This window comes from Ochotona curzoniae, unplaced genomic scaffold (genome assembly GCF_017591425.1).
Source record: "Ochotona curzoniae isolate NIBS_2020 unplaced genomic scaffold, NIBS_Ocur_1.0 scaffold_4506, whole genome shotgun sequence".
NCBI lineage: Eukaryota > Metazoa > Chordata > Mammalia > Lagomorpha > Ochotonidae > Ochotona > Ochotona curzoniae.
Window position 1 is genome coordinate 16,658,835 of NW_024467119.1, and position 14,656 is coordinate 16,673,490.

Genomic DNA, 14,656 nt, shown 5'->3' on the forward strand with positions numbered 1-14,656 from the left:
CATAATTACCCACGCTCAATTCCACAAAGCGGCACCGTCAACAGGACGAGAACATCAGAGCGTGTGTGGGCTGACTGCCTATTCTTGCCTTAATGGTTTACTTAACTGATCATGATGGTGCTGGCTCATTGATATACTGTTTACTTGGCAAAGGTACTTAACCCTCCTTAATTAGACTCAGGAAGAAAGTAAATACAACCAATTTCCTTGCAAACTCAAGAGACCCTTTTGGATGGCTTAGGGGTGTTTCGTTAAGTCCCCAAGAAGTCAGAAGCCATCACTGACATAAACTGAGGACAGGTTTGCCTTTGCTGGGGACGTCTGATGACTTCGCCCTGTGTGTGGTCAGCACTCTTTCCATCTGGGCACCTCAAGTTTTACAAAGCAGCGTCCACAATGAAACGCTGGAGAAAACACTCGCAACTTGAGGGCTGCACTGAAAACAGGGAACACTTGTGACCAGGACAATAAAGCTGGACCTGCCAGCCCGCTCAGGGCGTGAGAGACGAGCGCCCCAGGGAACCCCGGGGCGCCAGCGGGGTGCCCCAAGCCCAGCCGGGTCTCCGGCCAGCTCCGGCCGGGCGCGCAGCACTCCCGAGCCAGAGCCCCCGGCGGAGGCGGGCTGCCCAGGCCCCTCCCCTGTGCGCAGCCCAAGCCCCGGCGGCGGCTGACGCCGAGCGGCGGGGCCCGGAGCGGCGGCGGGGGCCGGCCGGGCGGCCGCGCAAGGCGGGCGAGGGCAGGGCAGGGGGCCGGCCGAGGCCACTCGCCGCTTTAAATATGGATCGCGGCGCTCGCTCGCCGCACAGCCTCCGCCGCGCGGCCGCCTTGCCCGTGCCCCACGTGTCCCGGCTCGCCAGCGAGGGGCGTAGGTTGCGGGCGGTCGCGCCGGAGGTCCCCATAAATCTGCGGGAGCTCCGGGAGTCCGAGTAGACGGGCCGCCGCCGGTGCTTCCAGCACAGCCGCTCGCCGCGCACCACGCCGGCCGTGTAGACATCTGCCCGCGCCGCCCGCCCCTGCCTCCCCAAGCCCCGCGTCGCCTTCTCCCCTTTCCTCCCAGGCCCTTCAGGCTTCAGCGGGGTGCCTGCTCCGAGGGACCCTCCCACCCCCGCTGCTCCCTGACCCGGAGCGAGCGCGCAGCAGCCACCCCCGGGGCGCCAAAGTTGTGACTACTTGTGGGCGCGGGTGGCTCGCGCCCGGCTCGGTTGCGTGGCTCACAACTTCCTGAGGCTCGGGGCCCCGCCGCGCCCCAGGCCCGCGCCTCCTCGACTCCCGCGGGCTCCCCCAGCCTCCAACCCCGGCGGCGGCGCGCCGGGCAGCGCTCGGGTGACGGCGGCCGCGGCCAGGGTGGCAGCAAAGGCGGCGGCGGCAGCGGCCGCTGCAGCCCCACACTCAGCCGCCAAGCTGGAGGAGCGACGGAAGCCGGACCCCAGGAGGTGAGCGGCCGGCCGGGGAGGCGGCTGGGGAGGGTCGGCCGTATCCGCGGCCCCGTGGCCGGGTGGCGGTGAACGCGGGGGGCCCCCGGGGCCGGTCCCGGAGGGCGCGCGGGCGGCTTCGGCGCGCTCCAGGAGGGAAGAGAGGTCAGTCACGGGCCGGGCATCCCCAGGGCTGGGTGGTTGGGAGGCTGCTGCCGCGGCGGAAAGTACTTTTTTTTTTGGCCTCAGTGTTCCCAGGCGGAGGCTGGATGGTCCTGTGCCTGCCCTGCCGGCCAAGCTCCCTGTGGGCACCACTGTGGAGCTAGCGGACGGACGGACGAGGAGGGCCGGGCGGGCTCCCTCTTGGTGGCACGTGTGTTCTTTGCAGCCTTAAGGGCGGGAGCAGGGGTCGCAGTGTGCCTGGCACCTGTCTGAGGGGCACAGATCTCCACCCAACTGTCCTAGGAGCGGGAGTCCGGGGTCTTTGGGGCTGCCTTGAGGCCGCAGCCCCCATTGCGCTGGCCGCTCTGGGACAAAGCCCTCACATCTTCCCCTGGCATGATGAATGTGGGGTTGAGTCAGGCAGCTGCTTTGCAAGTGGAAGACACTCACTCACTCACTCTTACTCACTTGCTCTGATTTGCAGTGGACCTGGGAAGGGGACGCAGAGGTTAACTTGGCCAGGGACAACGGAGTTGTGCCTCAAGTACTGGGCAGCATGTGCGTCTTGGCAATGGGAGGTGGCTGCTGCTTTCTTAAGTGCGTTTTGCTCAACCTTTGCCAGTGTGCTCATCACAGTCCCCAAAGGACGGCAGCAGAGGGGAACCACAGGAGCCTAATGCAGCCAGTGCCACAAAGGAAAGTTCTCAAAGAACAAAAGGAAACAGCCCCTGAACTTGACATGAAAGGCAGCGGAGGTAGCAGCCCCATTTTTGTTGCGCTCCTTTGCAAACATTCCTGGGAGAACGGTGTGTCTCCCACTCTGCATGCATTCCCAAGGCCCTGTCCTTGCAGGGTGAGCTTCCGGCAGCCTGCACCTTCAGCCTGGCCACCCGTCGGCTTCTCCTCCCAACCCACTTCAGAGTCAGCAGTGGGCTGCACTACACTGGCACTGTGGCAAAGCCTAGGGCAGCTCCTTTCCTGGGAGACGCTGTGTTGTCCTCCCTGGCCTTTTTTTTTTTTCACTTTGTGTTTGTCACTGGGAATCTTACAGGACTTACAGTGCACCTTGCTGGTTAGGGTTTATGGATTTCCCTCTGATCTGAATACACCCTTCAGGACAGTTAGAACTGTTTTCTGTAGCTTCTTAGCAGCAACATCGTGTCTCCTGGAACTGTTAAGAACTCTCCTCCTGTGTCTCTTCCATTAGCACTGAAATCATTTTCATGGCCATTAGAGTACTTAGAATGAGGTTACTGGTATAACTTCATTCAGGAGAAGTGTATTTTTCTATAGGCTTTCTGAGTGAGCACAAACTTTTACTTTCATTTTAAAGTTGGAAGTAGTAAGAGGGTTATTTCCCTGTATGAGACCATACAAATGAATTATTTTAGCTGTATCCCAAGGTGTCCGAGTAGAATGGCACAGAAATGCTGGAATCTGCGGGGAGGCACAGTGGGTACCGTTGGGGTGTAGGGCATTCGCGTTTCCAGTAATGGGTCCAGGAGGGAAAAGGTAGGACGTTTTCAGAGTTCTACTCCTGTTTGACAAAGCAGAAAAATGAAGAAATCCGCAACATCTTGTACTTCGTGTTTTCCCAAATGAATTTTTCATGTCATCTGCTGTCTTGGTGTCACTTCTGGGGACTCAGACACCTACGCGAGTGGCCTCAGCCAATCAGATCACCAGGATGTGTTCTCACTTTGGACGGGTGGATCTCTTAGTTCATGTTGGCAGTATGAAAGCACTTTGGGTGTTTGGATGTTAGTGTTATGATTTCAGCTCTAAAAATTATTAGAAGACAGCTTGCGTTTACCAAAATAGCGTGTGAACAGAACACAGGCAATTGTATTTGGAAGGAAATTGTGTTAGAGACCAAGTAACCCTTGGGATAGCATCCAGTCCACCCCAGTGGTAATTGTTATTTTTTTTTTCTTTCATTGAGCTCTGGCAAGTTCATTCCGAGGCCCTCAGTCTGATATCAAGAGAGATAGTCTGGCCGTAGCTGCATCTTCAGTTGATTTGAAAGGAAAACTCAGCAGTTAGGAAGGAGGTTGCATTGTGCAGAGCATCTGCTTTGCCTAGTTGCCTCTGAGGGCGCTGTCGTCCACGAGGACTGCTGGAGGGAGGGGAGACTTGTCTCAGAGAGTTCACTGCTGCTGAAGTGTGGTGAGGTGCATCCTCTGCTGGCTTCTTGGTGTTTCTCTGTGTTAATTTAAAAGAAAATGAATGAAATCCGAGACTGGAGTTGATGGATAATAAGATTGGAAATGGAAAGAACAGCCTGAGAACAGGGAAATCTAATAACGATTCAAGTTTCTACATAGTTTTTCCTTGACTGCTAGATGGAAAGAATCAGGGTGTGTGCTTCGATGGGACAACACAAGCATTAGGTGCGGCACCCATGCGCCAGTGGCTGCTGCTGCTGACACACGCGTTAGGAGCGGCACCCATGTGCCAGTGGCTGCTGCTGAGGGCAGCCTGTGGTTGATGATATGAGTGTATTTTCAGGCAGACATGGAGCGTGCAGAAAGTCAGGAAGACTTTACACGACTAGGTCTCACTGCCTTTACATAATGCAGGGAATTTAGTAGGGAAGGAAAACCAGTGCTTCGTGTAAGCTTGGGAAGAAGTCATGCTGCTATGTTTTGCTTTTCTCCTGATATTTAAATGCTTTACCTATCTGTGTCAAAAGCGGAAAATCAACTGGGGATGGGCTTTTTTAATCCTCCGTGGTGCATGGCTGGAGAGATTTTCCCAGCAGTGAAGATGGATTGCCTTTTACTCCGCTCTTCTGCCTAATGTGTACATTTAGTCACACACACACACACCAGCCGTTTGTGGAGGTGGCTGACTTGTCTTCTCTGAAGCCTTATTTACTACTGCTGCCATGAGTTTGTGTCATTGATTTGATGGCATTTCTCTGCTCTCAGCAGTGCAGTGCATTTCAGATGCTCACCCTCAGGATGCAGAGAGCTGAAACAAATGAGGCTGCTTTATCTACCTGCTGTAGCAAGAGAGGAAAAAGCATTTTCTTTCAATCTTCTTCATGATATTTATAATTACTTTCCTTAACGATAGCATCTCTCTCGCCTTTGAATTGCATGCAAAGAAACACGGTGGGAGAAGTTGCCATGAGGAAATTGCATTTGTAGTGAGCATCAGCTTGTTCTTCCTTGAACACCCAGTAGGGATAAGGGGTCATTCTGCTCGTTGACAAGATGAGGAAAGGATGAAGTAAACTACTTGTCTGCTCTTCCTAACCTTGCTGGACAGTTAGTGGTCAAGGTAGGACTGACCGTGGTGTCCTTTGACTGGTGTTGCATGTTTATGGAGGAGTTTGGTTGAGGCATGCTGCTTTAGTTGCAGCAGGAGGGAAGTGTATGCTGCTCGAAGCTGGTAATTCCACTCACGGCCAGTGTCCACTACCTCCATTTGTTTCAGGTTCCAGAAGGCCAGGCAGTGATTTCACCAGTGGACGTGTTTCAGTTGGAGTGTGTCAATTTCAGCTTCAGTCTTGAGTGCCGGCTTTTGTTTTGTGTGCAGAGTGAGCACTGGTTGAAGTTATGGGTGACGAGGACACCAAGAAAAATGGAAAGGGATCACACAAGGCCCATAGAAAAGTAAAACTCAAAAAAAAAATTAGGTTCGTTTTGGCACAAAAGCTTTAAATTCATGCATTTTCCATGGACTTTGTGAAGAACCCGTGTAAACAATCAGTTGATATTTTTGGATTTTTTTTCACAATTATTTGGTGGATAATTGTGAAGAAGAAGGATATTCGCAGTTTAATTTGCATTTTCATGTTCAAAACCTTAAGGAATTTTGACCAAATTTCTAGTATCGGAGCTGGTATTGTGACACAGCAGGTTAAGTGACTGCCTGTGATGCCAGCATTTCTTCTGAGTACTGGTGTGAGTCCCAGCTGCTCCACTTCTGGTCCAGCTCCCTGTTGATACTCCTAGGAAAAACAGTGGAGGACAACCCAGGTGTTTGGGTCTCTGCCACCCAGACGAGAGCCGGGGGACCTGAATGGAGTTTTAGGCCCTGATGGGGCCCATCCCTGGTCATCATGGCCATTTGGGGAGTGAACAAACAGATGGAAGACCTCTCTGTCTCTCCTTTCTCCGTAACTCTGTCTTTTAAATGAATAAATCAAAAGCTTCTAGTGTACTTTTGGAGAGGCTTAAAAATTAATAGTAAAACACAAAATTAGAAATGCTTCTGAGAAGGCAAAATAGAGGTTTAAAAAGGTAAGTAAAGAGGATTCATCTCACTAAGAGAAGAGTCTTATTTATATTTAATACACATGTAGCTTTAATGTAATGGAAGTTAAAATTTTGAATCCTATGGCAAGGAATAAATTACAAGTATGCAGATGCAAGTGTAATATTGCTAGACACATGGAGGACAGCTTAGAGGTAAAGGAGGAGGCACACGCCACCGCACACAGACGTCAGGACTTGAAGCACTCTGGTTAGGGACAACTTTGGTGTTGATTCTGAGGCATCACCACATGCCTCCGTCTCCCTCCCTCTCTCTTTGCTTCTCCTCTTTACTGCCCACCCTCCTTCCCATTTCATCATGTGTTCAGAAATCGCATGCCTTAATAATTGATAAACAACTCAGTACCTTACCTAAATGAACACATCCATGTACTCAGCATCAGGTCCTAGCATCCAGAGGAAGCCTCCTCTCCCGTGCAAGTTAGGACCTGCCCCAAAGTACCTGCTCTTGACTTCTGGGACTACTGGTTGCTGTGACCTAGACCTGAACTTTCTGCCAGTGAATCACATGGAATGTGTTCTTGGAGGTGATTTCTTTTGTTCAGCTTTGGATTTGTGAGTTTATGAGATTCATTCTTGTTGGGAGCAACACACAAGTTTGTTTATTTTTATTATTTTGGAGTGTTCTCTTTTTATGAGAACGCAATAGTATCTTCTTCTCATTTTTTAAAAAAGGTTTGTTTATTTTTGTTAGAAAGGCAGATCAGATACACAGAGAGAAGGAGAGACAGCCAGAAAGATCTCTTGTCTGCTGGTTCATTGCCCAAGTGAACCTGTGGCCGAAGCTGAGCTGATCTGAAGCCAGGAGCCTGGAACTTCTTTTGGGTGCAGGGGCACAAGGCTTTGGGCCATTCTCTACTGCTTTCCCAGGCCACAAGCAGGGAATTGGGTGCAATACTAAGTGTCCAGGCATGAACCAGTGCCTATATAATGGATCCTGATACTTGCAAGGTGAGGATTTAGACACTGAGCCATCATGCCAGGCCCCTTCTTTCCATTTTTTTAAAAGATCTATTTATTTGAAAGATAGAGGGACAAATGTGTGTGTATGTATGTGTATGTGTGTGTAAAGAGAGAGACAGTGTGAGTGAACAATTTTACCTGCTGGTTTATTCTTCAGATGACTTTAATGATTAGGGCTGGTCAGGCTGAAGCAAGAAGCCAAAAACTCCACTGGGGTCTCCCATATGGGTGGTAGGGACCCAAGTACTTGAGGTGTCTTTCTCTGCCGTGCCAGGCTTATTAGCAGGAAGCTAGATGAGAAGTGGAACAACAGCTGGAAATCCAGTTGTTCTGTGTGTAATGCTTGTGTTGCAAACATTGGCTTAACCTGCCGAGCTGTAATTCTGGCCCATGTCCATTTCATTCTTGATGAACATTTGGGTTGTATCCATTTTTAGGCCATTGTGAATAGCCTGTCTAGGGAACTTTCTCATATGTGTGTTTTCCTAAGTGTTTGAGGATTGGGTTGTGTGTCGAGTTGTTAGTTCAGTTTTAGTAGATTGTGCATTCCTTAAAATTTGCTGCTAATTTGCAACTACTACTAGTGTTGCAGGCGAGTTTCGTCTACTCAGCATCCATTCAAACAGCTGGTATTACACGGTCTTCAGTGACTTAGCCATTCTGATGTTGTATCCCATCATGGTTTTAATTTGCACATTTTTCAGAGTGCTTTTTGTACTCCTCCATATGTTCATTGACTATTGTCTTCTGTGAAGTGCTTTCATTCATTAAGTTTTTGTCTAATATGATATTTTCCAAGTAAGAGGAGATATTTCCATACCTGAGGAGTTAATTTATTTGTTTACAAAACTTATACAATCCAGCAAACTCATACATTAGTGCTTCCATCTAGTAAATAATGTAAGTGGGTAAAGGGATTAGAAAACATTTTGCATTAATGAGCACCACTGTGTGGATCTTTGGAACTCTGTTCTTGGAAAATGATGAAACCCCATCTCCCTCCAAACTGACTAACACAACACTCAAAACTGCAGAACCTGTCATTGGTGCTTAATGTAAAAGCATCCGGGGATGGCACCTGGTGCAGTGGGTAAGATACCATTTTGTGTCACATATCCCATATTGGAGTGACTGGCTTGGAGTCTTGGCTCTGCTTCTTGATCCAGCTTCCTGCCAGGAGGCACTTTTGGCCCTTGTTACCCAAGCGGGAGTCCAAAAGGGAGTTCCTGGCAGTTGACTGCTATCTGGCTGAATCCCGGCAGTTGCAGACATCTGGGAGATGAACCAGTGGATGGAAAGTTTCTGTTTTTTTCTTGCCTTTCAGGTAAACAAACAAAAACATGTGCACTAAAGGTAAAATAGGAAGACTGGTTATACAGGAGAGTCTTCCCTGTCTCTTTTCCTTTCATATAAAATGCAAATAAATAAATAAGAATTACAAAAAATTGGAAAGTGGTTTGTGGCATTGTGTCAACCAGTGACCAATGGAAATTTGCATTTGGATGATAAGAATTGAAAACCCAGATCTCTTACTGCCTGTTGGATCTGAGGACTTATTTTGAATAGCGGTGTAAACAGTACCAATTCTAAGATTTTTGCCACCTAAAAGGGTGCCTTAATTAAAGCGATAAAGGTTTGTGAATACATCAAAACCTGGTTTTGGGAATTCAGAAACTCACTTATCTATATGTATTTTTGTTATTAAAATGCTTGTAAAGCCCAATTTACAGAGGAGATTAGGTGAGCTTTGTGAAACTTTGTTCAGAACTGGAAATGGTCCTGTGTAGATATTAGTTCCCCTTATTGTTATATTGTACAACATTCCTTATGCTTGAGTTGGGTTACGCCAGCATGGAGAACAGTTCCTGGCATATTAGGAAATGTTTGTTGGCTGAATGAAGCAGCAACATGTTTAAGCATCCTTCTTAATCTGTTTCTTTGAGCGGCTCTGTGTTTTACAATTTTTCCCCCTGTGCAAGTAAGTTGGAAACAGCGTTTGTCAAAAATAGGGTTGAAAAACTGAGTCTGATGGCAGCAGCTGGAGATAACCCATTTCTCAGTATAGTTTGTATTAAACTCATCGCCCGAGCCATGCACTCGGGACTTGGAAAACCCTTGAAATTGCTTATAGCGATCCTCACTCTGTGAGCCATCCCCCAAAGTCTTCCATGCTGGATATCTTCAGCTTCTATTATTAGAATGCTGGCCAACAAATTTCCAGATTTAAAATATTGTAGCGCTTTCTCTAGTGTACCTTGGAAACCATATTTCATGCAAAAATGAATTGTTAATAATAAAAACTGGAGCTTAAACAGAGCCTCTTCAGCTTAGTGCGGAAAAGACATTTCTCAGAAATGTTGATTATGATATCCAAGTAAACTTGCTGCACACACTTTACTATGTGTATGTCAAACCACAATTCTTCACTCTTTGAAAGATCTGGCTCTGAGCTCTTAATCTTGCTGTAATTTTTTCCTTATCTAAAAAATAGTCTAGTGATGTGTTATTTTTATTTTTAGTTTAATAGTTAAAATGTATGATTTTTTATGTTTTAGAAAATTGCATGATTCTCCTTTAAACAATGATGTAGGTATTACCCTTTGAAAAATTAGACTTGCAGCAAAATGAGTTTGAATCCTTATGTGGGAGTCAAATTAGATTTGAAAACCCAAAGGCAGATAATCTTCCCTTTTCTTCTTGTGTTTGAGCTTCCCTTCCCCTAAGAGTTTACACTTGGTGGGCTTGCTGTCATTTAAGCTTGACTGTTTATTGGTGCTCACAGTCAGTACTTCATTATAGCACACGTCGATGCTCATTCCATAAGAACATTCATCTTTGAGGGAGTACTCACATCACTCGCTGAGTTTGACCCAGATGTGCCTGATTCAGAGTGACTTTGTGGAAAATGGAATCATCTTGCGTAGCAGACAGCCTTGTTTTGTTACAGACAGAATGCTGTAGAAAAATGGAATAAATACAGAGGATAATGATGACAAGCCTTCTTAAACCTGTGCTTTTGTTTTTCAAACGTGTACTTACCTCTTGGGTGACTGTTTTCTTTACGAAGTTAAACTGGGATGCTGTAGGACGAATGCATCCTGGCGTATCTGGTTCCCGCTGTATTAAATGTTGGAAGCAAGGCTTTTGCGTACTTGGTCTCCCTGGCACCTGGGATGATGCTTTGGATTTAGGGGAGGATAGCTAATCAAAGCATAGGATCATGGCAGCTAGACTCACGTTGGCCCAAATGGACTATTCCTGCTGCCTGTGTCGCAGTTGAAGTTTTGTACCTCTTCCCTAGAACCATCATGACTGAGGTCTTCAAAGTCTTATTTGAGGAGGCCTGTTTGCTCTGGGTCAAGATTTAGAGAGACTCTAAGTTAGGCTGGAGCTTCACATGACCTTGGGCAATGATGGCTGCATTCCCAAAGCTCTCCCTTCAAGTTTCGCGTGGCCACAGCTGTGGTGAGGCATTGCACTTGAGCTGCTTCGCGAATTCCTTTATTTCCTTGCCCACTGGAGACCATGTCCGGAGGAATGCAAGATGAGCGCTCTTGATGTTGGCAGCTCTGGGGGCCTCCTGGTAGGCAGTTTGCTAGGGTACTGATCACAATTGCCTTGGGAAAACCGCTGAGCATTAGCGGGTTACACAGAAACACTGCTCACACGTTTGCACTTTGACAAGTTGAGCTTCTTTGCCAGGGAAAAGAGAGAAGGCAGGTAGGAAATGTCCCAAAAGATTTAGATAAATGAGATCAGCTATTTTCCCTTGAAAAAAATGCATTAAGAAATGAAACAAAAACACCCATCCAAAAACAGCAGAAGAAAATATGATTCAAGCCCTCATGTAGTTTTGCTGCCAAACATTAGGCAGTGGATCCTGCACTCCAATTGATCTTGCTCTTGTCTGCATTGCACTGCATTAGTTGTTTCACACGTGCTATGTTGCCCTCATCCACCACGGGCCTCTTCACTCTTTGTCATCTCTCTTTGCAGACCTCATGGGTCAACAGATTGCAAAGTAGACAGTACATACTTGATGGCATGGTATGTGGACATTTTAAAATCTGGGCAGACTCCCTCAGCTTTGTCTATACTACATTTTGTCTGAAGATCTCCCACCAGCACAAGGACTGACATCATTGATGTTAGGCCTTTCAAATATTTCTTGTGAAGCTACTGTAATTCAGCTTAGAGTCTAGTAGCTCTTGGGATGAAACTTTGTCATTAGGCTTTGTGGTTTATTACAGCTCCTTGGGAAAATCACTTAACCTATTCTGGTATGACTGTTCTATTCCCTGAGTTGGACACAGTTGTACTTACTATTTGAGATTAAAAGCTAATTATTAACACTTAATTGTTTTTGGAAATAGTTCTTAGTGTATAAGAAGTCACAAAAAAAGATAGTTTTTCATACCCTTCACTCAGCTTTCATCTAAAAAACTTTCCTCTAACAAAACATTTGTTTAAAAGTTTTATAAAGAATCATGTTTTTTTTTGCCTGCTTTGCAAAAGGATGTGCATTTATTTATTAGTAACTAATGGTATGTATTTGTCAGTCACTGACTATCTATGTACAATCACTGAGCATACAAATACGAACTAGACATACCTGGTGTTGGAAAAGCCGTTCCTGTGGTAAGCAGAGAGGAAGAGTCATTCATTCATTTATTGACATCTCAAGAACTTTCTGTTTATCTCATTCCAGTAAGTTTTAAAGTTTTGTTTACTTGAAACATACAGTGAGAGCAAGGGTGGGGGAAGAGGGAGAGACACACACCCACCTGTTGCCAGCCGCATCTGTATGTACTGGCTACATGCCGTACCCAAAATGGCGCCGGCCGGAAAAGCCACACCTTGGTTCCTGGTGACGTAGCTTTCGTGGTACTGCGCAGGCGCCTAGCACATGCCCAGTGAGCTGAGGCGTGGCCGGCGCATGAACACTGGGACTGACGAATCCAGTCGCCCAGGACCCTGCGTAATCATGACGCCGACCTATCATCGGCGGAGGCGGGGCCAGTCAGCACATAAGAGCAGACAGCCTGCCGGGATCTGAGCCTTTTCCCTCCTCATCTTTGTGCAAGCAATAAAGATTACCGCAGAAGACTTCACTCGCGTCTGCCTCTTATCGCCGGACGATAAGAAACGTGGGCGCGACACCCACCCACCTACAGAGAGAGAGAGAGAGAGAGAGAGAGAGATACTGCTGTTCCATTTGTTACTTTACTCCCTAAATGCCTGTAACAGCCAGGGCTGGGCCAGGATGATGACTGGAACCCAGAATTTTAACTCAGTCTTCTGTGTGTGTGGCAGGATACTTGAATCATCTGTTGCATCCCAAGATATGCATTAGCAGGAAGCTTAGTCAGAAGTCAGAAGTGGAGGAGCCAAGATATGAGCCAGGCACTTCAGCATGGGCTGTGGCTATTTCAAGTGGTACTTAACTACTACATCATCAAACTTGCACCCATATAACTTTTATATTTATCATATTGATAACATTGAACTGAATTTTATATCCAGATGTTGTTCCCATAAAATATTTGGATGATCTAATGCAAATACAGTTGGGAAAGAGTAGAATTCCTTTATGGTTACAGGTATTTGGCACCGTGATAATATTGTAAAAATAAGAGAATATGGTTGTGCTATGTATTTCCTGGTTTTAGGTGCAGTGTTTGTCATGCAGTATATGAGTACTTCAAGATACTCATAGAAAAATGGAATTGAAAGAGAATGCATATTTTCATGAAACTTCTCGTTTTGTGTATGTGAATATGTAATGTACTGAGATATTTTGGTGTAGACATTTGATTTATTGTAGGGTGGGTATTTTTTTTTAAGATTTATTTTATTTTGTTTTGAAAGAGTTACAGAGAGGAGTGGCAGAGAGAGAAAGAGAGAGAGAGAAAAAGAAAGAAAGAAATGGCTGTTGCCCATCCACTGGTTCCCCAAATGGCCACAGTGGCTGGAACTGAGCACATCTGGCGCCATGAGCTGACAGCTTCTTCTTGGTCTCCCGTGGGTTGGCCCAAGGAGCTGAATCATCCTCATCTTCTTCCTGCAATAAGCAGGATGCTGAATGGGAAGTAAAGCAGCCAGGATTTAAACTGGGACCCATAATGGCTGCTCGTGTTGTAGGCAGAAGCCCCACTTTATGCCATGTGCCAGCCACATGTAGAATGGGTCTTAGAGAAATTCATGTAAAATTCACGGTATGAAAACACTATACATGGATCTCAATTTTTTTTTTTTATCAATGTAAGCTTACTTTTCAATTCCATTTTCTCATAAGTGCTTTGAGGTGCCTGAGTATGTGAATATTTCCAGTGAATAGCAACATGCTTCACTATGCTTTAGTATATTGATAAACATTACATTTGAACACCAGTTTGAGTTCTGCTGTTATCTCTTTGTGTGTGTGGGGGGGTGTTTGTGAATGTTGTGTGTCTGTATTCACCCATTTTTCTGAACCCTATGCAGTCTTACCTGAAATGTCTGCTCACAGGCTTGCTCTTGCGACTCAAGACAGATACGATTGGGAATGATTTAGAGCAACACATTGTGTATTACTGAACTAAGGAATTTCCTTAAGAGAGCAGAAAGAAAGCTGAATGTGGCTGGTCTTAAACAGTAAGCATTCTAATGAACAAGTCTAATTCTTTGCAAAGTGACCTCACCAAAGTCTACAAGATCGGTAACATTTCCTCCAAACCCAAGAAAACCGCAACTGGGCGCTCCACTCATATTGGGGAAAAGTAGGCTTATTATATATTAAAAAGTTGGTGTGTTTATGTGAACAGCCTTTGCACCACAAGCAGCAGAAATTGGCTTCTTCATTCAGCAGGAGGAGGTGAGGAAAGAACTTGAAGTGGAGTAAGTAGTCATGCTGTTTACAAAAGCAGTTGGACATTTTAGTAAAATGACCTGATCTTTTGGGTGATTTTTCTCTCTTCACCCAGAAATTAGGGTTACTGCCTTTTCACAGGACTGGGTTTAAATCACTTCTCGTTTTGGGTTATCCTTTCCTGTTGTTTAATATTACTGTCAGAGGGCCCTGAATGTTTCCCTGGAGGGCTGTGGGTTGGACCCCACATGGCATTTCCTGTACATTTTAAGTTCCTACCACCCCCACCTTCTCCCCCCTCCTCCAGTCCCCCAAGTCTTATCTCAGCTCTTGACTTTGACCGGAAGCCACTAGTGTACCTGCATTGTTACCCTTGAGGTTGTAAAATGAGCCCTGAGACCTTGTAAAACTTCTATGAATGAAGTCCACACCTTGCTGCTTATTGAGTGAGATTGGATATGATTTCTGAACTGGAACCGGTGCTCTTTGGTTCTGGGCTCATCTGGGATAATCTCACTACTCTGAAATAGTTCGTTTTCTCACATAAAAGTTTGATTTTGTGCAAGTTAGCAGGTCATTGGGTTGTATAGCCTTCTTAGATGTAGATCCTGTGTTCACAAACCTGAGAACCTGGGAGTGCCAGTGCTGTTAACTCCTGTCTGGCCTACAGCTCTCTGCTTCTGTGGAGCAGAGACTCCATCACATGGGCTTGGACAACACTGCAGGCTTTATACAAAAACCAGAGCAGCAGAACAAACAAACAAACAAACAAACAGGTTAAAGCACATGGTCCTTGCTTCCAGAAGGTCACTGCTTTTGTCCAAAGCTGGCAGCATAACATCCAAGTTCTGTAGGGAAGGTGAGAGACTCACTTCTAAGGTGATTTAAGGGATCCCTGCTGATGTAGGGGTTAGGGGTGGGATAATGTAAGGAAAAGCTAGGTAGCAGGTGCTAAGCAGAGGCTGCAGAATCAAGCAGGGGAAATCAGG

At 46.4% G+C, this 14,656-nt stretch overlaps 1 protein-coding gene across 1 annotated transcript in view; it reads left to right on the plus strand.

Moving 5' to 3' along the window:
• The first annotated feature begins 1,368 nt into the window (after positions 1-1,368).
• Positions 1,369-14,656, plus strand: part of SLC4A4 (solute carrier family 4 member 4) — a 331,827-nt gene continuing 318,539 nt past the window's right edge. Inside the window, exon 1 of the mRNA XM_040966902.1 lies at positions 1,369-1,433. The gene's annotated coding sequence lies outside the window, so the exon portion shown is untranslated. The remainder of the gene's footprint in view (positions 1,434-14,656) is intronic.